Source organism: Carettochelys insculpta, chromosome 5, assembly GCF_033958435.1.
Source record: "Carettochelys insculpta isolate YL-2023 chromosome 5, ASM3395843v1, whole genome shotgun sequence".
In the NCBI taxonomy this organism is placed as follows: domain Eukaryota; kingdom Metazoa; phylum Chordata; order Testudines; family Carettochelyidae; genus Carettochelys; species Carettochelys insculpta.
Genome location: NC_134141.1, coordinates 30,405,129 through 30,429,902, shown reverse-complemented (window position 1 = coordinate 30,429,902; position 24,774 = coordinate 30,405,129).

Sequence of the window (24,774 nt, the reverse complement as noted above, 5' to 3'; positions counted from 1 at the left end):
TGAGCAAATAGCTTAATTAGACAACTATAACAAGCATTTTTTCAAAAAAAAAAGTCTACATTTTCTAGTATGGAAAACACTCCATGAAATCCTGATAGAACATAGGTAATGAATGATTTTGCATATCCTTAAATTTGTTCAAATCATGCCTTTCCTTTAAGAAGTAAAAATGTATCAAATTATACTATAGCCTATAATGGCTATAGGTGCTAGTGAATTAGATTATTTCTACTAAAGCATATTGGTGCTGGCAAAAAGTGTCAGAATAAGTAACCTAGAAACTAATTTTCCCTTTTAGGTTTTGATTCTGCTCAGCATCTGCAGAAAGTTGAACATCACAAGGCAAAACTTGACAAAAAGATGTGGAGCGCTGCTGAGAGGAAATAAAAGCGAACCTCCAAAAAGGCAAAGCTCTGGCTATCATCTAAAAATGTACATAATTGACACAGTTCCTTGCTATAATAAAACTTTGGAGCAAATTCACACCTGAATCTATCATCAAAAGCCAACTTTCTAGTGAACTGCTTGAGAGGGTGGATTTGGGATAAAGCAGAGGGTCACAATTTGGAGGCTCAAAAGAGTCTATTGGCTATGTCCCCTGTTGTTGATCACCTTTTCCTAATCTGCAGCCATCTCCATGGATGCTAACAGCTATGATCTCAGTGGAGTCCTACTTCGGTTGTCCAGAGACTGACTGGGGTGCACAGAAAATTATTGCAAGTAACTTTCAAATGTATGCTCATATGTGGAGACAATGTACGGTAAGTGCCTGAGGTTTGCCAGATGTTTGCAAGGTTCTGGTAATTTATAATGAATAGTGGATCGAAAGCCATTCATATGATTTAATAAAAGGCCAGTACAAGATGCCTCTTGATGATAATGAATGCAATGACACTGAAAGCTTTTAGAGAGTATGGATGAACAAGCACTATTGTCTTCCTCCAAAGGTTTGGGATGATGTAAAAGCACATATGGATACCATTTTGTGTGGCCTCACAGTTCCCCCTCAGCAAAGAGCCGTTAGTGGTAATAAAACTTGAAGCCATGTCTATGTTCTTAAGTCATGGTAGGCGCAGTTACTAATCAGATCTCCTTCACTCAGCTTCTGACTTCTTTACAATGAGAGGTAACTCTCAGAAACTAAAGATCTGATTACCTCCAAATCTGTCAGGCAGGAAGAAGACTGAGTAGTTCAAGAGCTAGATAGTGAACAGCTGAGCCCTTCAGATGAAGGTTATGTATAGTAACAATTGTGGATTGATTTATTTAGGTCCTGATCATGTGCCCTTATGTGTAATTGGTTGATTAATCTCATTGCAGCTCATGTTGCTTTTTCTTGGAACTTTCTACAACTGTAATTATCCAGGTACTATCACCATCAGTCTGTCATTGTACTGACCTCAGAGAGGCAGAGACTGATCCCAGACAGTTAGCTTGAGCAAAGCTGTGTGGAAAACAAACACAGAGACTGTAACCCCAGGTGGCCCCAGCTGGCATTGTTATTGTCATTCTGAGAAGATATAGTGAGCAAAACTTCCATCTCACCCTCCTTCCTATTAGCTCAGGATCCAAGTGCTAACAAAGAGCAGCAATGGCCTTTGGTTTCCATGGCTGTTGGTCTGGCATTGTTCACAGGCACTAAGTTCTCTAAAAAAAGAGAGACCTTGGGTCTAATCCAAAGCTCATTGAGACATATAGTTCTATCAGTCACCTTACAAACAAGCTATCTAGGTGCCTGATATTCAATACATTTAACTAGGAGCGTTTCTTGTAGGGATAGTCCATGAAAGTAATAAATATTTTGCAGAAACCAGGGTTTTTTCTCTTCTAAAGAGGGAGCAGTATCACAGTGCACAGTGAATGATATAGTCTAGTCTCTTTTCAGAGCACTGTATTTCATGTGTGCATTGATGTAGATTGGAGGATATACCTCAGTGTTGTTACAGTGCCGTGATTTAGTGTCAGATAATGTCCAGGAGCTCATAAAGCAAATAGAACAGGGAAAAGAGGAAACATGTGAGCTTGATCCTGCTCTCTGAAGTCAATAATAAAACTTGAGTAGGTAGAAGCTGTTTGGTGAGGTATAGTAGTTGTGCTTTAACATGCATCTGTGGTACAATGGAAAGAATCTGACTTGGCAGGTCAACAGGAATCCTCTGCTTCTTTGATTTTTCAGGCGGTAAAATATCTTTCTTGAGGTGCTACATGAATAAAAATCTTATCATTTCCACATTCACATCTTCACAACTGATTGTTACAATGCACTAAACAGCGTGTAGATCTCCTTCTCTGCAAATATTACCTACAAGACAAGTTCCAGGAAAATCAACATGAGCTTTGCCTGTAGAGGATCAGACTCTACCAGTGGACGTTGTATTTGCTTAGAGTTGTATTTGGCAGAGGCTGCAAAATATTTTTCGCAGTTTAGTGCTAATCACTGCCTTTGTTTATGGCAGAATGTTTTCTTCACCTGTAGCAGCACTGGACAGCATTCAAAAAACACATCCATTATAAACATTGCTAAATAAGATTTAAAATTTCACTGGCTTTGTTGCTGATGGTGTGAGATGGGACCAAGCATACTATGAGAAAAGAAAGGCATAAATTATTTTTATCTAATTTTAGTTTAAATTAGATGCAGATTTCATGGATTTGGGTCAGGAGAGATCATATGAAAATGTGTTAACTGCTTTCTTCTAATGAGTTTAAAGGGGAACTACTTCATTTTTCCTTGAGCTTAGGTTATTAGCACTGGAGTACGCTGTGATAGCTGAGCAAAAATGCCAACAAACTATTTCTTCCCATACTTTTATTTAAAAGGAAAGACCCTTTAGACTTTGAACGAGGGTTGTACTCTATAGGAAGGTTAACGTCAACAGACTATCTCTCTTCATGAACCCAACCCTGGTATTTTAGCAAAGAGATAAGCAAAGATCAAACCCTCTGTCTATATATGCTTTAGAACCTTTGCTGAGCAAACCGCAGGAAATATTTTTCTTGCATCACTTTTCCCTCCCACTGCAGGTGTGTGCACACTAAGGCGGGGTGGCATTTTAATGATTTTGAAAGACCTTAGTCTTTTCCTACAAGTTCTTTGCAAACTTGGCCTATATTTCAGGTTAAATGCAAAGGCTTATCAGCTCCTCTTTAAGATGCATTGTTAGTCCCTCATGGAAAGCTGAGTGACAAAATCCAAGGAGCAGACAAAGAAGTAAAATACTATGATCCCAATGAGACACCCTCATTAAAACAGACATTTTCACACAGATGAATAGTCTCAAAATAACCCCAAGACAGGAAAAATCCTTAGGCTGCTGCTACATTACTATTGTCCTTTCAGAGGGGGCATGATAATGAGGGAATTTGAAGCAGGCTAATGAGGCACTGACATGCATATTCAGCACCTCATTAGCATAATGGCAGCCATGTAAACAAACTTCAAATTTCAGATTGACAGTGAAGGTGGGAGTTGCTTTGAAATAAGTGTCCTGCTTTGACATTCCCTTACTCCGATCTAGTTCTGTAGGAGTAAGGGAATGTCAAAGCAGGGCACTTATGTCGAAGTTGCCCCCATCTACGCTACCAATCTGCAATTCGAAGTTTGTTCTCATGCCCACCGTTATGCTAATGAGGTGCTGAATGTGCATATCAGCACCTAATTAGCCTGCTTCAAATTGCCTCATTACCAAGCCCCCTATGGCAGCACAATGATAGTGTAGCAGCAGCCTTAGTCTGGAGTCTAGAGCTCTTTCATTGGCACCAGTGCAAAACTATTAAGTGTACAGAACTGCATGTCAAATATAATCCCTACTAATAGCTTTAAGGACATGCTCTATATCTGCATGACACAAGGTCCAAGTCCATGAAGAAAAATACCTTTTTGTCTGTATGGTTTGTCACATACTTACTAAAAATGTAAATGTCGCATTTTGTTTTTTTTCAAACCTTTCTTAAAGATACACCAAAATTATACTGAATATGGGCATAGGCTATTATTTGAAAATATAAAACAGACAAAAGGACCTTTGCAGGATAGAAATGTGCATTTTCTTTTAACCTCTTGCAAATGTCAACTTACCACTCCCCAAACTGCCCTTTCAAAAATGAAATGTTTAATTTTTGTAACGTGTGTGTTTCTTTCTGTCTGAGTGTGTGTGTATGTGAGAGAGAAAATTTTTGCTAGCTGCCAATAGCTCTAGCCTGGATTACTCTGCAGTCATCTTGACTCTTTATTTTTCAAAAGGAGAGCTTCCAGTAAATGAAATTTAAAGCCAAGTGCCAGATCACATTTTTGGAAATGCAGGGATTTCTAATGAGCATTCAAGTTGAATTCTAGCTCGAGCAATTACAACCAAATATCTAAATTTTATGTGGTTTTTACTGAATGAAGAATTCCTTACTTCCTCCTAACATTGCTTTGCAGTCGATATATTGTTTAATAATGGGATTCTAAGCAGACCCACCCATGCAGAGTGCAAGAACATCACTAACTCACTCCTTTATGTAGTTTATATATAAAGCACTTTGGGATGCTTTGGGCAACAAGAAACAATATAAATGAAAAGAAATATTCTCACCTGCTTTTATTTTGAAGGGTTGTGTGACAACGGTCAATAGTTTGGTTTATAAAAGAAAAAAATTGTTAACAAATAATTTATAACTATTGTTTGTTTATATGCACATTCAGGGAATGGCATTATCACTTGTTATGGGGCAAGAAGTAAGGCTAACATAAGGTAGACTTTTGGAAGCTTTTTTGTGGTGTGTGTGTGTGTGTGTGTGTTTATAAAATGTCTTCAGCGTACCGCATCTTTAAATGTAAGACATTTTCCAGTGTATTTTGCAGGGGGCAAATTGATGGTGGTTTCTGCAGTAGTGTTGGACAAACAGAGCTCTCCAAAGTCTACCTCTCACATAGTCCCAAAATGTCACTCCTGAAGTGAAATTTAGGCTCACTACAACCTATAAGAATACAGCTTTTCTGTTACCATCTGCTGCACAAAACACCTTAACTAACACGTGAAATATACTCTGCTTTTCTTAATGTTTATGTTTCTATCACTGAAGAGTACAGCAAAGAAGACAACTGTTCATTTCTCAGGCTCACCAGGCTTTTAGCATGAAGCAGGGTTGCCATAGCATGGTCTAATGTACTAAGCATTACACTGGTAGTCAGAAACTTGTGTTCTAATTCTGACTCTGGAACTAATTCATTATATGGTCTTGAGCAGTTTACTGAGGACCAGATATTCAAGAGTCTAGGTTCTATTAAGGCAACTAAAATGGCCTGATTTGCTCAGCGATCTGTACTCAGAAATTCCCATTGTTCTAAAATGGGAGCTGCAAAGTGATGAATATTTTAAAAATCTGGCCCATACCAGCACTTCTTGGCTTGATCACGTAAGCAACTAAAGTGCTTCCACCTTCCTTACTCCACCGGTGCAATTAGTGAGAAATGAAAGCATTCAGTACAGCCTAGGAACAGGACCCCATACATTAGAGTTTCCTGACATGTAAAATAAGCATAATACTATTTAATTACCTTTCTCGGTTCAGTTAGTTAATGTTTGTACAGACTTTGCATATGCAAGTGCTATGGCAGTACTAATTATTATTTTTGTGATAGCGTCTTTTATTAGGTTCTGGTATCTTAAATTCCAGAAATGAAAAGTAGACTCTGTGTGTGTGTGTGTGTGTGTGTGTGCGCGCGCGCGCGTGCTCATGAGAGAGATAGAGAGAGAGAGAGAGCAATTCGGTGAAGCACAGCAAATGGCTTTTAAACAGCCATTGCAAACCCATCACTGGCATGGTCATCAGGTAAGAATTAGCCAACTGACACTAAGTGGGGCTTTTCAGAATTATGGTATCCTTGGAGATTCAGCGGTGGATCACTGATGATTAATGAGACTTGGGAGGTTGCTTAAAAAAACCCTTCCATTTTGATTGCTAATTATTCAAAGAAAGACTGAGAACAGGGTCTTGTACTGCAGCAGGACAACACATTTTGAGCCAAAACAAGAAAACTGATCACCCAGTTAGTATGCAAGCAGCTATGGAGAGCAGGGTCGGCTGTGCTAATTCAAGAGACAAGTCAGGCATTTGAGAGCTTTTGCCAGAGCCAAGTAATTTATTTCAGAATTTCAGTTAAAGATGAACTGAACTAGATTGCAAAAGTTCAGATACCTCTGGATTGAGGTGTCCACTCCCCCATGCCCCCTCCCAACTCAGAGAGCACTAAAAATGTTACAACTGTCTGTTCTGATTGAACTGGAGGCTCTGCAATAATGGCTTGATTAGTATCAGTAGTTTGCTATATCCTTAGTAAGCAAAAATGTGCTATGTATGTCACACATATAAAAGGATCCAACTCTGATTCTAAATAGACAACACAGACGAGGGCCTCACTCATTTTTCTTCTTTTGTAAACTCTTGCGTAATATTTAGCTTTTGTCACATTGATTAGGATACCTCGCATCTCCTAAGACTTGAACCCACAAAAACCATACTTCCATCACATATCAATGACTATGCCTCAACATCTATCTTAATATATATACACACACAACTTCTCTTGATGTCAGTGTGCGGGCGGGGTGTGGCACGGGTCAAGTCTGCATGTTTGGCTATGGATTTTGGCTGTAGGTTATTCTTCCATAAGACAGCTATTTTTTACTGAGCAGAGCCCTGAGTGGACTGCTTTGCACATTTGCAGTGGGGTACTGGCTAAAATACTCATTGTGAGGAGCAGCATTGATACTGGCTGCCAATCTAAATATATTGGTGCAATTATATTGGTGCCAAGCCTATATTTTCATATTACTACATTGATCTGACTATAATGAGAGCACGAGTCTTCCTATATAAGTATTTATTTGGCAATAGTGGCAGCACCAGTTTCAAAAGTTGGAATTTTCAAAGGACCATAATACAGGCATAAAGGGGAAGAAGAAGGCTTTTTTATAAATATATTAGAAACAAGAGGAAGACCAAGGATAGGGTACGGCCATTGCTCAGTGAGGAGGGAGAAACAGTAACAGGGAACTTGGAAATGGCAGAGATGCTCAATGACTTCTTTGTTTTGGTCTTCACTGAGAAGTCTGATGAAAGAGTCCCCAACATAGTGAATGCTAGTGGGAAAGGGGTACGGTTCGAAGTTGAAATAAAAAAAAGAACAAATTAAAAATCACTTAGGAAAATTAGATATCTGCAAGTCACCAGGGCCTGATAAAATGCACCCTAGAATACTCAAGGAGCTGAGAGAGGAGGTATCTGAGCCTTTATCTATCATCTTTGGAAAATCATGGGAGACAGGAGAGACTCCAGAAGACTGGAAAAGGGCAAATATAGTGCCCATCTATAAAAAGGGAAACAAGAATAACCCAGGAAACTACAGGCCAGTCAGCTTAACTTCAGTGCCAGGAAAGATAATGGAGCAGGTAATTAAGGAAATCATCTGCAAGCACTTGGAAGGTGGTAAGGTAATAGGAAACAGCCAGCATGGGTTTGTAAAGAATAAATCTTGTCAAACTAATCTGATAGCTTTCTCTGATAGGATAACGAGCCTTGTGGATAGGGGAGAAGCGGTAGATGTGGTATACCTAGACTTTAGTAAAGTATTTGGTACCATCTCTCATGATATTCTTATCAAAAAACTAGGCAAATACAATTTAGATGAGGCTATTATAAGGTGGGTGCATAACTGGCTGGATAACCATACCCAGAGAGCAGTTCTTAATGGTTCTCAATCCTGCTGGAAAAGTATAACAAGTGGGGTTCCACAGGGGTCTGTGTTAGGACCAGTTCTGTTCAATGTCTTCCTCAATGATTTAGATATTGGCATAGAAAGTACGCATATTAAGTTTGCAGATGATACCAAGTTGGGAGGGGTTGTGACTACTTTGGAGGATAGGGTCATAATTCAAAATGATCTGGATAAATTGGAGAAATGGTCTGAGGTAAACAGGATGAAGTTTAATAAGGACAAATGCAAAGTGCTCCACTTAGGAAGGAGCAATCAGTTTCACACATACAGAATGGGGCGAGACTGTCTAGGAACGACTACAGCAGAAAGGGATCTAAGGATTGTAGTGGACCACAAGCTAAATATGTCAACAGTGTGATGCTGTTCCAAAAAAAGCAAACATGATTCTGGGATGCATTAACAGGTGTGTTGTGAACAACACAGGAGAAGTCATTCTTCCCCTCTACTCTGTGCTGGTTAGGCCTCAGCTGGAGTATTGTGTCCAGTTCTGGGCACCGCACTTCAAAAAAGATGTGGAGAAACTAGAGGGGGGCCAGAAAAGAGTGACAAGAATGATTAAAGGTCTTGAGAATGTGACCTATGAAAAAAGGTTGAAAGAATTGGGCGTGTTTAGTTTGGAAAAGAGAAGATTGAGGGGAGACAGGATAGCGGTCTTCAGGTATCTAAAAGGGAGTCATAAGGAGGAAGGAGAAAACTTGTTCTTCTTCGCCTCTGAGGATAGAACAAGAGGCAAAGGACTTAAACTCCAGCAAGGGAGGTTTAGGTTGGACATTAGGAAAAAGTTCCTAACTGTCAGGGCGGTCAAACAGTGGAATAAATTGCCAAGGGAGGTTGTGGAATCTCCATCGCTGGAGATATTTAAGAACAGGTTAGATAGACATCTGTCAGGGATGGTTTAGATAGTACTTGGTCCTGCCATTGGGGCAGGGGGCTGGGCTCGATGGCCTCTCGAGGTCCCTTCCAGTCCTAGTGTTCTATGATACTATGATTCTATGATTCTACAGTTAGGTGAAAGATGTGATTTGGGAACCTAGTTGCTTTGTTTCCTTTCAAAATCCACACCAGGGAATAGCTATAGCTTTCAAGTGCTGTACCCTAACTCTATCGACTATATTATAGATCTGTAGATAATTATTCTCTTCTCTGGTTTGCACACAATTTCTTTTATTACTTGTGAATACAACAAGGGATCCCAGATATGTCACAGAAATTGGATATGGACCCTTCTCAAAGAGCTTAGAATGCATGTTCATTATGACACAAAAAGTAAGGGTCATAAATAAGCCTAAGGGTCAAAAGTGACACTTAACAGATTGCAAAGTTATGCCTGTACACATGTGTGTGTATCTTAATGCTTTTGTTAGTTCACTGTCTGGATCATCCCCTTGTTGTGGTTAGTGGGCTTGTGTGTTTCAATGAACCCAAGAGCAATGCCGTAGGGAGTCTCGTACCCCAGCATGGTGGCAAGGTCAAGGGGAAGGCTTCAGACAAAGAATGCTCCTAAAAGTCCTCAATGGCAGAACAGGTGGAGGATAGCAAGGCTAATACTACAATGGCTGTGAAGGTGGATGAAGGCTTCAGTGGACAGGAGACTCCCAATCATCATAGACCCCGTGCCATCGGACCCAGGCCTTCTATCCATCAAGGATCACATGGTGGCTGAGGTGCAACAGTCCCCCCACATTAAAAGACATCACATACAGGCATCTTCCTATGGGCTATTCTCCTAAACTTAAGCCCTATGGCTATTGGTGAATGGTGGTGGGAGCAGGATTGTGAAATCTGGAAGCTTTTAGTCATGGACCAGAATGTAGGCGGTAATCTAGTTTTTGCATCAGTAATTCTGTTTCTAGGACCTTGCCCAAGACTGTCCCCAGTGGTGAGCAGTAATCCATGAGAGGTCCTGCCACAGTGCAGATGAGGAGAAGTGGAGGAGAAAAAAAGATCATCAAAAACTGTCCCTTGCCTCTCCAACAGCCACTAGCACCTGCCCCTTCTGCGATAAGACCTGCAGCTCCAAAATTGGACTGATAACCCATCAACAGACTCGCAAATAGTAGGGTGACATGAAGATGTCCTGTTCACTATTGAGTGACTGCCAAGAGATAGACAGAGCTTTTGTTAGATTAGGGGCTAGAGCAGTTTGTTTGTTTTTACTGACCCCCTTCTTGTGGGGAGAAACAACCGAATTGAGATTAAAGGAGGGATTTGAACAGGAGAGACAGAGCCGGGCAAACAGGTTTTTTGAAGTCTTCCCTGCATAGGGGATGAGCTTGAAGGAGGCAGGCAGATAAGAGTAAAAGAAAAGAGTAAAGGGGATATTGGCATCTTGGTAGCTCATAGGGGAGATGCAAAAGGTTAAATACCAAGGCTGGGGCTGAGTTTGGCACAGCTGAGAATATAACCAACTGTGTGGTCTTGTAAAACCAGGCATTGTAAATTCAGAGCCTCAATGGTACATTTATAAGCAAAAGCCAAGAATCTATTGGTAACATTTCAGGCTACATGGGAGAGTTCAGAAATATCAAACCTTCTTAAATAGCACAAAGGAATGGTAACCAACCTGTCACAACATCATTAAGCTGCCAGGTGTTCATCAGCGATGAGCCAGTTGGATAATTCAACAATAAAACCAAGCCGCTCTCCTTTTTCCCTCTATCACTGAACAAAGGGAAAACACCAAGCCGGGGACCTGTTGCAGAGCTAACAAGAAGTGAAGAACTTGTAACATGCTACACTCAAAATCCCAGATCAATCACTTTGCCTTTTAGCTGACAAAAACGGTATCAAAATGAGATTTCTCTGTAACCAGGATTTAGGAGAGAAAGAGAAAGTGGCTTAAGCAATTGAGCCTATTGGAAATGTAACCAGAGTCATCACACATGGAAATCTGTGGCAGTATTTCTGCTCTTCTACCTCTGAATGATCATCCTTCTGCAATAAGAAATGTGGCTACTAGAAAACTGGCTAGGAATTACAAGATAGGCATAGCAAAATGAGTGTAGGTTATAAGTCCACAGTTGAAGATACCACGTGGCAGTTGTTGCATTTAAAAGCAGTTTCAGCTGTCAGAAAGCATGAATGAGAAACTCCTCTACATGGAAGGCTTGAAAACTGAATTCTGATTACTGTAAATGAGGAATATCTCCAATGAAGACAGTGGAACTACATTGGTTTAAAAATTATTTCATTCATAACAAAAGCAGGCCCATATTTTTTTCTCTCCTTCTCCTTTCTTTCCGTGTCTCAATTTCTTTAATTTTCTTCTCCCTACTGGGTTTTTTATGCAGAATGCAGTGGAGATGATCCTTGGTCTGATCTCAGTGCATACATTTTTTGCATATTAAGCCACTGTCTTACATTTATTAGAGTTCCAGCTTGCCTCAGTTCCCAGTTCAGCCAGCGGAATTATTTCTAAAGTCCTGTTTGTCCTTTGGCATTATCTGTAATGAGCTGCATAGGTGAAAATTGAATAGAAGACTCACCTAACTCAAGTTCTAGCCCATTGTGTTGCTTACAGCACAACAGGTCATTTTGACTCAGAAAAAGAAACTGTGATGTATGACACCAGGTAATAGAAGTGATGTTATGCTGAATGAGGGTTATGAAAGATCAACATTTTTTCCCAAGTCAGGTTATTTGTGATCGTTTGGGAGAGCAGGCAACTACTGCACAACAGTCAGGACTGAACAAAGCCAACTGATCTTAAAAGTGGTCTCTTGTGCCTATTGCCTAACAAACTTTGCCATCTGCTATCCCCCGACTATAAAAGCTTTCTTGATAGATTTCAGTGCTTAAAGCAAACCTCACAGATGGTTGTCCCTGTACGTTTAGGAGGGAACTAGTGGTGACCTAAGTTCTAAGGCAGTTATCACAGCTGTGGTTTTATTTGTTCTTCATTTGTTTAAATATTAATCTTATAGTAATCTAAAAGTGAATGGGAAATCTGTGGCAGTAATTCAGCCAAATCAAATCCTAGTTGAAGAAAAGTGCTAGAATGCAATGGAAAAAATGGGCTTGTGAATAAGAACATTGACACTATGCATGTCAGCGTTGTATTCTCTCAACTAAAGTTGTATGAATCATAATATTCCAGCTCCTTTTGCCTTTTTTATACAGTGTTATACTTTACACACAGTTTCACATGTAGCAATCTAGTTTATTTTTTTTCTCTCAGTGAGAATGTGAACAAGTTGTTCTACAGTAGAACTCTGATCAAAAGGATCAAACATCGTTATGTTGACAGATTGCCAAAAATCAAGCAATTGGCAATGAAAATAATAAAGGGATAGTATGTACATTAAACTAAATACGGGCTCATGATGGCAAAAATACATTCAGTTTACTGTCAGTTAATATAATTTTATAAACAGAACGCATCTCTTACATCATAGAACAGTTCAGGGTTGGTGTAAAATCATGAAAACACAGGCAAGGCCCAGGAATATAGATGGATGGCTATGTGCATAACACTAATCTAGCATACCTGGTGTGTGCTGCTTGATCGTTTTTCATGAGCTCATAACTCAAATACAAACCTGGAGGTACAGAAATTGGCTTCCCCAACAGCTTGAATTAAAGACCTCAGTACCAACAGTAGCAATGTCCATGCAGGCTGCCTATTAAAGTGACTAGAGAAGGTGTTGCAATATTACAACTGTAACCTGCTTCTTGCATGAGGTACTGCTTAATCAGTGGACAGCCATATTTGGCAGAGGTTTCAGAGTGGCCATCATAATGGCAATGTAGAATGTGGTAATGCAGTCTTGACTTACTAAAAACATTGACAATCATGGTGAGGTCAGGAGACTGAAGAAGAGAATGCAGCATGTTTGCCAAGTGCAGATGTGGAAAAACCTCTTTGTGCACTGCTGAGACTGGCCAGCCTGGAGAAGGTAGCAGCATTTAAAAATAAATAAATAACGCCCTTCCACCCATGATTATGAAAGTGAGCAATAAATCCTGAGCATACTCTTTCACAGGAGGGAGTTGTCAGTTCCCACCTCTTAAGTTTGCAGCCAACTAGTTTTCATGCATGCTGCACCCTGCTCAATACTCTGGTGGATAAACTGCAACTTGAAACTGGCAGAATATGATAAGATGAAAATGTACAGCTGGGTTTTTGTCAGCCTTCTAAAAGCTGCAGCCCAAACTCTTCTTTGACTTTCCCCTCCCCACCCAAAACAGCTTCTCCATACACTGATGATTGCCCAGTCAGAGCCCTGTGAAACCCGAGATGAGGGTTGGTTCCTTGGCTCAGCTGTGCCATTCACTGATAGTGTCCTCTATCACTCCCACACTATATTCTGCTCTCTACAAATTTTAACCTGACCCAAATTCCAGCTACTCCTCTCCTCTGCTGGATCAGAATGGTCACACTGTCACACACTAGGGTACAATCCAAACTAATGAGCACCCTGTGCTGCATCCTTCGGTGTTTTACAATGCTTTGCTGGAGGACTTCTCACTTGGGTCACTCACAAACTGCCTTCCAGCGTGCAATGGGCTGGAGGTGTGGGGTCTTGGCAGAAGGTTGGGTATAAAGGAGGGGGAAGGGGTTTGGGGTGCTTACCTGATGCACGTCCAATTTAGTGTGTGTGTGGGAGGGTACAAGTGACTGTGGCCTGCCAGGCATGCTTGGGTTACAATCTGTGCTCACAGGCATTGGTTGTAGTGTATGGTGACCCACTCCCTGGTCATAAATTTTCCCCCAGAAACATATTTCCTGTATTGGCCAAGCTACTCATTTACAATACAAGTTTTATTTAGCTTGTTGTACTGTTAAAACAGGGATGGGGGACCTATGGACCTGGCTGGATCTGGCCTCCAGCTTACTTTCATCTGGCCCGTGTGGAGGTTCACGTCATCCCTGCACCCACAGCAGGAGCCAGCACTGGCAAGCCCCATAGCAGGTGTCTGAGTTTTACCCCCCACTCTCCCCACCTGGCTGGAGTGTGAGTGCTGGATCCCCTCTATGAGGGGTGGGGGGAGCAGTGGTGGGCCAATGCTAAAGCCCCTGCATGGCTGGGTCTGTGTAGCGGGGCAGAGGAAGCAGTTCTGCATGCTGCCATTCTCTGTCCATGCCCCCACCCCTGCTGGGGGAATGACAGGGCAAGAAGCTAGCACAAGGAAGCTTGGTCCCTCAGCTTGCCTGCAGATTCCACCCCTGCCACTCCCATTGAACAGGAATCATATCCAATGGAAGCAGTGGGGGATGGTGCCTGAAAGTGCTTGATGGCACAGAGTCACTTACACCCACATCCCCAAACACACACAATTGGAGCAGTGTCAGGTAAGCACCTCAAACCCCTCCCCCCATATCCAACCTCCTGCCCAGACCCCATACCTCCAGCCCATTCCTGCATCCTACCACCTTCTCAGATGTCACAACCCTGACCCATGCCACTCCTGCACCCTCCCTCTAGCCCAGGCCCTGTACCCCCAGCTTATTCCCCAGCAGCTCTGTCCTGTACAATAAACCTCTCATTTTCTTTCCCCATCCAAGAGTCTAACCCTCAAAAATTATGAGCTCTGGGCCTCAGTTCTCCCTCCCCACAGGACAGGAGTATGAAGCTGGTGCCCCAAGTTGCATAAGTGGAGTGAGCATTTCTCTTTTTTCCTCCTTCTCAGTTGGGGGCAGTTCAGTGAGGTGAGTTTTTTGTTTTGCTTTTGTTATCTTTTTTTCTTTTGTTCTCTTGCGTGTGAGTCTTGGCTGAGTTTGCTGTGGATCAGTGGCCAGCTTATTTTTTTCAAATAGTTATTCAGATACATATTCAGATACTTCAATTTAAACAAACTGGATTAGGTAAAACAGTACAATAAATTTTAAGTGCATACAGTTAATAAGGCATAAAAGTCAGAAATGGGTACAAGAAAAATAAAGACAAAAAACACTTGGCACCTAACTTAACTGTTAAATTCAAAGCAAAGTTTATTCACCACTTGCTTTTAGTGACCAAACTTCTTCGGTCGGGAGCCTTCTTCCAGAGGCCAATGAATGCTTCCTTTGTTGCTTTGGGCACAGGGAATGTGATGATCTGAATAAGAAAGTCAGGGTCCAATGGAGTATTTGTCCTTCCATTGTATAGTTTTGCTTCTGCTCTTGAATCACATTTCCAGCTGGGCATCAGGATACAGAAATGTCTGTGAGGATGGATGTTTCCTGCTGCTATTTCCTTACCTGTTCCAGCTGCTTTTGTGTCCCTTCCTGCTTGATTACTCTGTTTACATGCAAATAAGGTAGTGGATACATGCCTCTGATAAGGACAGCCCTGTTTGCCAATCTCAGTAACACTATGCAGTGTTATGAGCACAGTGTTGTCACATACATTTTATCAGGGCAATACATATCAGGAACTTATGAAACCTTACAAAGCAAGCTTTGCATAAAGATTATTAAAGTAGTATATAGACTGTGAACACAGCTATACTCTTTCATAATTTCTAGTGCCTCTCTTCTAACAAGAAGGAGCACTGACTGTAAGAGAAGTCACAAACCTCTATGAAAAGATATATAGCATAGACCAGAGCCACAAACCACTCCCCTCTTCTCAAGTAAGGGTTACCACCACACAGAAAAAACTCATACTGGTTCTTCTCTACCTCCATGCACATGAAAAACACTGTCCATAATCCAACAATGAAAGCATTCCTTTGTTCTATAATCTATCCTAATTGTATCAGAATTGAAATAGTTCTCTGCTTGCCTTCCTTTTTATAAGCAGTCTGTGTTGCATGCTGTGCTCTGCAGAGGGACAGAGTGTTCACTTAATAAATGGTCTCCACTGTAATCTTCTGCTGAGATAATGCTGTCATACAATGGCATCTGGGTAACAATAACAACCCATTAAACAGTAACCTTTTTGTAAATAACCAGAGATTTGTCTCAGAGCACTCCCCAATTTTGCCCCCATTTTTATCTATATTAGTGAATATAGCAAGTGTAAGGTATGTAAAAGCTTATTTTTAACTTTATCATTTGAAGTTTTTTTACAAGCCTTCATTGTTGTCCTCTTCACCGTCATAGTTAGCCAAATGTTTCAAACCTAGGTTCCACACGTTGGCATCTAAAACTATATTTAAGGGTCTAGGTAAGAGATTGTCAGCAGAGCTCATTAAAATACATAAATGGAAGTTGTGAATGCCCTGCAGCTTTGAAAATCAACACACCCGTGTAGCCAGACAAATAAGTATCTTGGTTTTGGCACCCAAGCCTGAGCATTTCAGGCCTCACAGGTCTTTGGATCAGTCTCCAAAAATTGGGTTTGAATTAGAAAGGCCAGAGGCTTAAGAAGTTACACACAAACAAATAATAATGGGATTTGTGAGCAAGCATTCCTTGCTTCCCCCCATGACTTTGCAAATGCAGTTCCTCTTGCAAAATCCCAATCTGATTTTAGCCAAGTGGCTATATTTTAATTTCCCATTTTCCCAGGTTTAACTGCAGGAAGGATGTGTTTTTGCTGAAGATGAAAAATAAGCCTTACATGTTCCAACAACACTGAGGGATGTGATTTCTGACAGGAGCTATCCAGCTGTTCACGGCTTATTTTCAGAGAGAATAGCATGATAATTGTTGATGTTTTTACATTTTTGATGGTTGGTTATCTATGCTACTTCAGAGTACCATTAACAAATCTTTTCAATTAAGTGTTCCCTTTCATCATGCTTTGATATTTTTCTTTCTGCAAACATTCTGTGACAGCAATGACTTTCCTCAGCACATTTTGCTAAACTTCTAATTTTTTCTCCCTTTATTACTGTTCTGGTCAACAAGGACAGCTGTCTCTTCCTTTCCTGTGCAAACTTTTTGAGTGTTGTTGCTGAGAATTTTGGTAGCATTGGAAGCCATAGCTTTCCAAACCTCTAAAATAGCTTGATGGTCAAAAGCCACACCAAAATCTATATTAAATCCTATGGAATACTTGAACCCTCAAAACAAACTGTACTCACTTATGGGAAGGCATTGGGACTACCCTTGGGAGAAAGGAATTAAGACTGTGCCCCTTAATGTGCGCATACATGTTTTTGGATGAGTTGTCAACACAGGAATAAGTTTCACCCTGTTTTCAATCTCACAGTTAAAGTTCAGAGTCAAAGGCCCACTTATGAATGACAATAGTATACAAAGTTAAGGTATTTAATGTGCTTAACCAAGATGTAATTTGGATCGATTTTACATAATAAAGCATTTGATAGTAAACTAATAATTGATAACACAACTCTAATAAGACTCAACCCTTTGGTTAGAGCATTGTTATTGGAGTCCTCTATGTCTTTATATATGTAAATAGTCAATAGAATATGTTGGATGAACATATAATTTCACACACAGGGTTTAACTTTGAAAATTTGTAACAAAAGTACCTTCTGCTCATGATTCCATTAATACCATTAGAGGAAGGAGAGTTACTTGCCTTCTGGCCAGGGAGCAGAAAGCCCCAGGAAGACAGTTACCCCACCATCAGCAACGAACAGGAAGTTTTGTCTCAAGAAGTGACTGGAAAGTATAGAAAATATTCAGTAATATTGACATTAAGCTTCCACTTGTACAGCATAATTGCATCAAAGTTTATTGAAAGATGTGCCCTGCAGACGTGGAGGAGGGGATTGGATTTACAAGCAAACTGACATTACCTGTGTAGTGAAAGAGACAGGAAAATTTACTGGGCTGATGGAAAAGCTGTCTAGAACTTGATGAGTTTGTCTTTGGATTGTGGTCTGCAAGGCTGAATTTTCACCTCACTTAATTATATATTTCCAAACAAATTATCTATTTTGTCTAGTACAGTGTGGCTATGTGAAGATTATCTCCTCTTGCAAAATGTAGATGTATGTATTTATTTATTTTGCAATTTAATTTACAGACTTTGTTCTTGCAATAATAATTTGCGCATTTGGTAAAATTGTAACCCCAGGGAAAGCCAGCTGTTTTGTTTTATATTCCTGATGTGGATTTCACAGAGTATTAGAGTTTTTTGTTTCTTCTTAGATTTATTTCTTGCATTCAGAGTGGGTTTTTTAAATTGGTTTTCCTACTCGTTTCAGCCTAGTTTTAATCTACTCTGAAATAGATACCAGTTGCATATGAAAATCTGTTTCTGCCCTCTCTTGGAGATCTGACTGCGCAAGCATTACTCCTGTCATCATAGGTTCATATAAGTAGGTCCCACTGATTTCAATTCATACTCTGATGGTGTAATCTGTACCCACTTGTGTACGTAGTCCCAAATAGGAAGGGTTGTGTTCCATTATTCAGGCTGTAACTCATTAACTGCAATGTAAAAATTAGTAATTTTTTATATTTTTTTAAGAAAAAACAAAATCATATATGGAAAACCAAAAATTACATCCAGCTACTAACTTTTAACCAAGCACAGTTTCCAATCGTGAAGCAATAAGCAAAGCCTGAATAGAAGAGATTTACTCCAGTGTAAAAAGCTGCGAACCATAGCATTGATGAGAGCAGAATTCCTCAGCTAGCCTTCACTTTATCACTTGGGAACCTATGTAACTGCCTCATGGTCACTAATGGTAAGGATGGGACAAGTAAGTAGTTGGTTTGCTGTTTCCTCCCTGTGAAGGAATTTAGATTGAGCCTGATTCATCTGTGAGAACAGGTCTCATTTCTTATCCTCTTGCATGTTGAATAGTAACAAAGAGGAAGCCGTGCTAGTCTATACACTATCAAAACAAAAAGCAGTCAAGTAGCACTTTAAAGACTAGCAAAATGGTTTATTAGGTGAGCTTTCCTGGGACAGACCCACTTCTTCAGACCATAACCAGACCAGAACAGACTCAATGTTTAAGGCACAGAGAACCAAAAACAGTAAGTAAGGAGTACAAATCAGAAAAAGATAATCAAGGTGAGCAAATCAGAGAGTGGAGGGGTGGGGGAGGAAGGTCAAGAATTAGATTGAGCCAAGTATGCAGACAAGCCCCTATAGTGACTCAGAAAGTTCCCATCATGATTTGAACCATGTGTTAATGTGCTGAATTTGAATATAAAAGCCAGCTCAGATGTTTCTGTTTCCAAAACGGTGCGATAATTCCTTTTCAATAACACACATACCTTTAGGTCATTGACAGAATGCCCCATTCCATTAAAATATTGACTAACTGGTTTGCGGATGTGGAGTGTTTTGATGTCTGTTTTGTGCCCATTGACCCTTTGTCTAAGGGAGTTAGAAGTCTGTCCAATATACAAAGCATCTGGGCATTGTTGGCACATGATGGCATATATGATGTTAGTAGAGGAGCATGAGAAAGTGCCCGTGATTCTGTGAGTAACCTCGTTAGGTCCAGTGATGGTATTTCCAGAGAAGATATGTGGACAAAGCTGGCAGCGGGCTTTGTTGCAGGGAAAGGTTCCAGGACTGGTATAGTGACTTTCTGAATCACTATAGGGGCTTGTCTGCAAACTTGGCTCAATCTAATTCTTGACCTTCCCCCCCCACCCCTCCACTCTCTGATTTGCTCACCTTGATTATCTTTTTCTGATTTGTCCTCCTTGCTTACTGTTTTTGGTTCTCTGTGCCTTTAATATTGAGTCTGTTCTGGTCTGGCTATGGTCTGAAGAAGTGGGACTGTCCCACGAAAGCTCACCTAATAAACCATTTTGCTAGTCTTTAAAGTGCTACTTGACTGCTTTTTGTTCTTATCCTCTGCAATTCCTTAGGAACAAATCTCACTTATACAACTTAGGCGTCCATTGATTTGATCTCAGTTGTAGTAGATGTGCTGCATATTACACCTTATTCACCATTGTAGAAATCCTCAGTCATGAATTGAATTATTACTTTTTTATTAGTGTTAAATGGAAAAAACCGTATTTTGCTCAAAAACAAAATTTTTGATGGAAAAATAGTTCCCATTAAAATACCCTATTCCCAGTTTTTTACTATTAAAAAATAAGAATTCTAGGAAAATGCCCATCTTTGCTCAGTATTTTACTTCTTCTTTTCCCACTAGAACCTCAGCCCCTGAGCGCAGATGGGAGATACCACTGATCATTTCATCAACAGCAACAACAATAGAAACCAACTACTGCTGTTTTCAAAGTGCAGTTATACCCTCAGGGCTGAAATCTGCACCAATTAAAACCCTGAGCAGTCCGTCTGACTTTACCAGGAATTGCATGTCAGTGCAGAATTTGGCTCTAAAATGACAATTTAGGACTGACAACATGGAGGTCCATAACTATTCTGTTCATCATTCTCTGAATCCACACTGGGAGTAGCTCTGTTCAGTTAGAAAGTGTTATTTTGCTATTCATAGCTTGACCATAAATCTAGATGCAGTTTGCATCTGATCTATGGTAATAGAAAAGTATTGTTTCTTATTTGTTAAGCATGGATAATATGTTCTGAGCTGCACAAAACATAGAAGAAAATCTTTGGCCTGACAGCATGACAGTCTTTGGCCTGTGATAATTCGTAAGTGTTCACATAAGTTCTATTTCTCTACCTAACATTTGGACTAGGTGACTGATTTGTCTGTAACAGGATAAGTAGATGTTAACTGGCACATAGGATCTTTTACACTGGTATGGATTTCAACTTTAAAGCATTTTTTCTTTTTCAAATATTGTAGATGAGTGAGAGCATTCTTCATGAGCTGCTTCAGGCACCTGGAATTACTGTATCCACTTCTTCCTTATTCAGATGATACATGGTTGATGGGGAATAATTTAGGATCTAACACAAAGCCCTATGAAGTTTCAAAGAATTATGGAAACCTAGGGCTAGAAGGGACCTCAGGAGGTTATCAGGTCCAGACCCTTGCCTAAAGCAGGATCAACCCTAATTAAATCATCCTAGTGAGGACTTTGTCAAGCTGGGACTTAAAAACCTCTTGGGATGGACATTTTACCACCTCTCTAGGTAACACATTCCAGTGCTTCACCACTCTCCTGGTAAAATATTTTTTTTCCTAATATCCAACCTCTACCTCCCCCACTGTAACTTCAGACCATTTCTCTTGTTCTGTGATCAATCACTACTGAGAACAGCCTCTCTCCATCCCCACTTTAGAACCCTACTTCAGGAGATTGAAGGCTGCTATCAAATTGCCTGTCATTCTTCTCTTCTGCAAAGTAATAGGCCCAGACACCTCAGCCTCTCCTCATAGGTCATGTGTTCCAGTCCCCTAATAATTTTTGTTGCCCTCTGCTGGACCTGCTCCAATGCATCCCACCCTTTCTATACTGGGGACCCCAGAACTGGATGCAACACTCCAGGTGTGGCCTCATCAGTGCCGAAGAGAGGGGAATAATAATTTCTCTGGATCAGCTGGAAATGCTATATCCTAATGCAACCCAATATGCCATTAGCTTTCTTGGCTAAAAGGGCAGACTCTTGACTCATATCCAGCCTTTCATCCACTGTAATCCCCAGGTCCTTTTCTGCTGCACTGCTACGTAACCAGTCAGTCCCCAGCCTGTAACAACGCTTGGGATTTGTTAAATCTCATCAGATTACTTTTGGCCCAATCCTCCAGTTTATCTAGGTCACTCTAATGGCTTGGGGTCAGTCCCTTAATGGATGATCTCCCTGTTAAATGTTCAAAAACATATGGCACGCACATATTAGAGAAGCATTTAGCTCATACATATTTTAAACCTACACTAGTAATTAAGCTATTTGGACTTAAACACATTTTACCTTGTAGCATGTTTGCTTCTCTCCCTTTGTCTTCCCTTCAAGACGTTACTGGATTTTCTGTCATCACAGGTTATTGGAGTGGGAGTAAATAAATTTACCAAAGGAAGGGGATTATTGTTTCTTTGCATGTTGTAAGTATGGCAGAGGAAAAAAGTGTAGGCATAAGAACACTTGGAGTGGTTCCCTAATAGTAAAATGCCCAAAAAAACAGTGAGCAGAGTTTAAATACACTTAACTGCCCAGTGAGATAATGTTTGTCTATGTTTAAGTGCTCTATAAAGAGAGGAGGATTACGTCAACATGTATAGGAAAATCCATTCTCTAAAATTGAGTATGTTCATTACTCAGTACAGTGATAAAACTACAAGGGCTTTGAGTGTTTCTTTAAAAAAAAAAAACTAGTTAGTTTGTGCTCAGGGAGCTAACTTTTAACTCTATCACCTGATTTTAAATTAAAATGGAACAACTGAACTGAACAAATCCAGTGTTCGGAAGTATCATGAAAAAGGATTATCCTTGAGACTATCCATTTTCAGCTAGTCTAAGAAAGGAACAAAGTGATGAAAGGTTCCTCATTGGTGGGGCAAACGATTTACTGTTTTTAATAGCAAAAGTCAGAGAACTTTCTACTCTCTTTTTGGCAATTAATTAATTAATCCCTCACAACTCCCTAGTGCAGTAAGTAGGCCAATATCATCTTCCCCAGTTTAGAGTTAGCAAAACTGAGCAGTGATATATAAAAACATTTAAAAAGCATCTTCTGATCTTGGGTATATCACCTTTTGAGATACCTACTGTAGCTCTTTTCATTTCTTCAGCTTATTGGTGTTCAACTTTATATAACAACAACAAAGGGTCCTGTGGCACCTTATGTTAGTTAGTAGGCATCCTTCAATCCCAAGAGATCATAGGTTTGCACCCCAGTTGGACTGATTCGAGCAGCGTCTTCTGTGGCTGTGCAATCCAATGCGGGAGTGGCAGCCCTTTCTGCACTGTGAGCAGCAGTAGGCAGATGTCGCTCTGGTATCACAGGCACGGATCTTCCTGGGGGCTCTCCTGTCTTCCGCTTCCTTCACCAAGGTAGTTTCATACATAACAAGAGCTTCCTTCACTCCCTGTTTCCAGGCATGCCTGTCTGAGACGAGCGAATGCCAGGTGTTCACACTGATAGAGAGAGCTCTGAGGTCACACTTGCACGTGTCCTTGTAGCGCAATTTAGGTCGCCCTTTCAGCCTCTTTCCAGACACCAGTTCACCGAAGAGGAGGTCCTTCGGTATTTGGCCATCCGTCATGCGTGAGACATGGCCCAGCCAGCGCATACGCCTCTGTTTGAAAAGGGTGAACATGGAGGTGGTGCCTGCCCTCTCAAGCACTGCGCTATTTGGGACCTTGTCCTGCCATGAGATACCGAGTATGTGCCTAAGGCAGCGCATGTGGAATGTGTTGAGCCGCTGCTCTTGTTTTGAGCGCAAAGTCCATGTTTCACTGGCATACAGCAATGTGCTCAAAACACGGGCTGTGTAGACCTGCACCTTGGTGTGTACAGTGATCTTATTGTTAGCCCATACTCTCTTCGTCAGCCTGGAGAACGTTGTGGCGGCTTTTCCAATGCGCTTGTTGATCTCGCTATCAAGTGACAAGTTGTCCAAGATCGTCGAGCCTAGGTACATGAACTCATGGACGACTTCCAGTTCATAGTCTAGCACATTGATAGATGGCTCCTGACCCACATTTTGGCCCATCACCTGGGTCTTCTTTAAGCTGATTGTGAGGCCAAATTCCATACATGCATCCGTAAAGCGAGTTATGAGTGACTGCAGTTCCTGCTGAATGTGAGCAGCAATAGCTGCATCATCAGCAAAAAGGAACTCCCTTAGATGCTTCATAAGCACCCTGGTCTTCGCTCTAAGCCTCGACAGTTTGAAAAGCTTGCCATCTGTTCTTGTGCGGAGAGAGATGCCCTCTGTAGCAGTTCCGAAGGCATATTTGAGCAAAACTGCAAAGAAGATGCCAAACAGCGTTGGAGCCAGCACACATCCCTGCTTCACTCGGCTGAGAATCTCAAAGGGTTCGGATGTGGATCCGTCATATACGACAGTCCCCTTCATGCCTTCATGGAAGGCCCTAATAATGCTGAGCAGAGTTGGGGGACAGCTGATCTTAGCCAGAATCGCAAACAGACCTTTTCTGCTGATGAGGTCAAATGCCTTGGTCAGGTCGATGAAGGCAATATACAGAGGTTCGTTCTGCTCCCTGCACTTTTCTTGGAGTTGCCTAACAGAGAAAACCATGTCTATGGTGGACCGTTCAGCTCTGAACCCACACTGAGACTCAGGGTAGACTCTCTCCGCAAGAACATTGAGCCTCTTCAGAACAACACATGCAAATAGCTTCCTCACAGTACTGAGAAGGGAGATGCCGCGATAGTTGTTACAATCGCTTTTGTCACCCTTGTTCTTGTAGACAGTCACTATGTTAGCATCCCTCATATCTTGCGGTACGCTGCCTTCTCTCCAGCATTGGCAAAGTATTCCATGCAGCTCTGAAACTAGGGTACCGTTGGCGCATTTGGGGATTTCTGAGGGAATACCATCTTTCCCTGAAGCTTTTCCAGAAGAGAGTGCTTTTAGCGCATCGCTGAGTTCCTCCAAGGTGGGCTCAGCATCGAGTTCAGTCATGGTGGGCAGCGGCTCGATGGCATTCAGGGCTCTCTCTGTAACTACGGTCTCTCTGGCGTACAACTGCAAGTAGTGTTCCACCCAGCGTTCCATCTGCTTGGTTCTGTCCTTCAAGACCTCGCCTGTGGCCGACTTAAGTGGGGCAGTCTTTCTTTGTGGTGGACCGATGGCCTGCTTGATCCCATCATACATTCCTCGCATGTTACCAGTGTCCGTGGCCTGCTGAATCTTGGAGCAGAGTTGGAGCCAGTAATCAAATTTCCAAGACCAGCATCTGATGAAGTGAGTCTGTGCTCACGAAAGCTCATGCTCAAAACTTTTCTGTTAGTCTATAAGGTGCCACAGGACCCTTCGTTGCTGTTACAGATCCAAACTAACACAGCTACCCCTCCGATACTCAACTTTATATAAAAATAGGTTGTTTAAAATTGGACATTCAAAAGTCAGAGTGCTAAATTAAATGTCTGGTTGTAAATTTGTCCCTACAGCTGTGTCTACACGAAAGCCTAACCTCAAAGTTAGCTATGCAATTTGCATAACTTATTTCCAGTTGATTTTGAAATAGGCTATTTTGGCATGTGGCGCTGTCTAAACGGCGCCACATGCTGAAATAAGCACTATTTCAAGGCATCGCTATACTTCTCTTGTAAGGAAGAGTACAGGGATGCTGGAA